The following is a 3754-nucleotide window of genomic DNA, read 5'->3' on the forward strand; positions in this document are numbered from 1 at the left end:
AATGAATGTGGCACTCACCAAAAAATACTCTATGCAGCTCTATTCACATAAAAAGGTCAGCGTCATGCGGGAAAAACACAGCTAAAAGGCAACAGCCGTTTTGCGCTTGTTGTGCTTTTTCAAACTTTAAGGCCCCTTGCAGACGAGCGTGTCCACATTAGGTCCGGATGCGTCCCGGTGCATTGCGGCAAACCCGCGCGAGTAGGTACGCAATTGCAGTCAGTTTTGACTGCGATTGCGTTCCGATGTTCAGTTTTCATTGCGCGGGTGCAAAGTGTTTTGCACGCGCGTGATAAAAAACCAACTGTGGTACCCAGACCTGAACTTCTTCACAGAAGTTCAGGTTTGGGTTAGTTGTAGTGTAGATTGTATTATTTCCCCTTATAACATGGTTATAAGGGAAAATAATAGCATTCTGAATACAGAATGCATAGTACAATAGGGCTGGAGGGGTTAAAAAAAATAAAAAATAATTTAACTCACCTTAATCCACTTGTTCGCGCAGCCGGCATCTCTTCTGTCTTCATCTGTGAGCAATAGGACCTTTGATGACGTCACTGCATTCATCACATGGTCCATCACATGATCCATCACCATGGTGATGGATCATGTGATGAGCGTAGTGACGTCATCAAAGGTCCTATTGCTCACAGATGAAGACAGAAGAGATGCCGGCTGCGCGAACAAGTGGATTAAGGTGAGTTAAATTATTATTATTTTTTTTTAACCCCTTAAGCCCTATTTTACTATGCATTCTGCATTCAGAATGCTATTATTTTCCCTTATAACCATGTTATAAGGGGAAATAATAATGATCGGGTCTGTTCTGCCCATTTTGTGCATAATAAATGTATGTAATGTGCTGTAAAGATTATACTGAAATGTTATGTTTGACGTTGCTGCCATCTAGTGGTCAAAGTTAGTTTCTACTTTGCCAGAACTTTACAGGAAGTGTATTTTTCTCTGAGTCAAAGGCAGTAACCTTTAACATGGAACTGTATTTCCTCCATTACATGACTGCTCCTGGGTCTAGCAGGCTGCATGCAGAGGAGCTCTTGATCTATTCCTGGACTTATGATGGAATTGTCTTTTTACAAAGTTATTCAGAAAAAAGAATACATACAGATCTGATGTCTCACGTTTCTTGACTTCTGAATTATTGTTAAGCTGTCTGACTAGTGTTATACAACAGTTCAATAACGCGAAGCAGAACAGTAAAAAGACAACCCACGTGGCGGCCTGGAATAAACTGAGACGCCATTACTGCAGCATGAGTCTAAGATCAGGAACAAAGTACCAGGCTTATGCCATGCTACTGCCGACACAGCGAGGCAGGGAGAACACTCCCAGTGCCCAGCAAGATGATGCAAAGTTGCATGTGTCCAGAACTTCATGGGCTAGCAAGATGTCCTCAGCAAGGTCCTCAGCAGTTAGAGCTCGTGCCAAGGCAGAAGCTGCCCGCGTCCAGCTACAGTACGCAGAAAAAGAAGCCATGATGATGCAGGAGTTAGCAGCAAAGAAAGCTGCCATAGCACAAGAGAAAGCAGCTAGGGAAGCTGCCCTAGCACAAGAGAGAGCAGCTAGGGAAGCTGCCCTAGCACAAGAGAAAGCAGCTAGGGAAGCTGCCATAGCACAAGAAGAAGCGGTTTTAGAATCAAAATTGCTCATCCTGCAGCGACAGACTGCAGATGCAGCTGCTGAAGCAGAGGCCGCTTCCTACATGGGAACAAGTCGGTCAGGAAGTGAAAAATCATATAAGGACTCAGAGGTTCCAGAAAAACCTCTATTCTCTGCAGATCGTACAAGTGAGTACGTCCAGAACCTTACTGATGCGCATACAAAGGAACAGTCTCTTAAACCTGAAGCAAAGGAATTCAGGCCGAGATCAACATACCCCCTGAGCAGGACCAATCAACCTCATGAGGTCAGCAGCTGCCAGCAAACCAAGAATGAAGCACCATAAGCCCCTAAGAACAAAAAACAAGTGTTCCCATCACCTCAACCTATAGATTACATGCGCAAACAACAATGTGCAGTGGATGTCACCAAATATCTCATCCACAAAGAAATGGTTAGCTCAGGCTTTCTCCAATTTGATGACTGTCCTGAAAACTATTGGGCATGGAAATCTTCCTTTCTGAATGCCACTGAAGGTCTGAACTTATCACCAGCAGAAATGCTTAATTTAATGATAAAATGGCTTGGCACCAAGTCAGCAGAGCATGCTAAGAGGATGAGAAGAGCAAACCTGTTCAACCCTGCAGCAGGACTCAACATGACCTGGAGAAGACTCGAAGAAACGTATGGATCCCCAGAGGTAATAGAAGGAGCACTGTTGAAAAAACTTGAAGTCTTTCCCAAGGTGGGCTACAGAGACAACGTGTGGCTACAAGAACTAAGTGATCTTCTACTAGAGATAGTTTATGCCAAAGAGGATGGCTACTTGCAAGGACTTTCGTATCTAGATACAGCTAGAGGCACTAATCCCATAGTAGAGAAGCTACCCTCAAATCTGCAAGACAAGTGGATGTCTGTGGGAGGTAAATTCAAAGAAGATTATGGAGTCGCTTTTCCCCCTTTCTCTGTGTTTTCTAGGTTTGTCCGAGAGCAAGTGAAAATCTGAAGTGATCCCAGTTTCGCCTTCACTACCAGCGGCAATCAATCACACAGACCTGAGAGACCTCACAGACCTCACGGTAGGACCTATGTATCCACACACAAAACAGCTGTACCTTCAGAAGTCACAGACTACCAAAGCACCCACAAGGTACACACCATAGAAAACCCTGATAGACATTGTCCAATACACAAAAAAACACATCCACTAAAGAAATGCAAAGGCTTTAGAAGCTTCTTTAAACAAAACGGCATCTGTTTCAATTGCTGCGGATCTACTTATCACATTGCCAAAGACTGCAAAATACCAGTAGAATGTACAGAATGTGCCAGTGAGAGACATATTGCAGCTTTGCACCCTAGCCATGCTCCTGCCCCACTAGAGACTGTAGAACCCAGGAAAGATCAGGGCAGGGATCAACAAGAGACCCCACTTTCTTCGGTAATGTCTAATTGCACCGAAGTATGTGGACGAGGCAAGAGTGCACGATCATGCTCTAAAATCTGTCTAGTGACTGTGTATCCCACTGGCAAGAGAGAAAGGGCAGTGAAAGAGTATGCAGTGCTAGATGAACAGAGCAACAGATCCCTTGCAAAGTCAGATTTCTTTGATATCTTTAACCTTAAGGCAAGTGCAGTTCCATACACTCTAAGGACATGTGCGGGGACAATTGAAACCACAGGGAGAAGAGCTACTGACTTTACCATTGAATCCTTCAATAAGAAAGTGCAGTTCCCACTTCCTACCCTAATAGAGTGTGGCATGATACCTGACGACAAAACTGAGATTCCCTCTCCAGAAGTAGCCCATCACCACCCTCACCTCCGCCCAATTGCTCACTTTATCCCAGTTGTTGAGCCAGATGTTTCTATCCTTCTACTTCTTGGAAGAGATATCCTTCAGGTACAGAAGGTATGCCAGCAAATCAATGGACCTTATAATGCCCCCTATGCACAGAGACTGGACCTGGGGTGGGTCATTGTAGGAGAAGTTTGCCTGGGGACAGTGCACCAGCCTGACAACATTAGTACTTTGAAGACGCCTGTGTTAACAAATGGACGCACATCCCTTCTCAGTCCCTGTCACAACAACTTCATTGTCAAGGAAAGCTTTGGCAGGTCAATACAACACTGTGAC

The sequence above is a fragment of the Bufo bufo genome, chromosome 1 (genome assembly GCF_905171765.1).
Source record: "Bufo bufo chromosome 1, aBufBuf1.1, whole genome shotgun sequence".
In the NCBI taxonomy this organism is placed as follows: domain Eukaryota; kingdom Metazoa; phylum Chordata; class Amphibia; order Anura; family Bufonidae; genus Bufo; species Bufo bufo.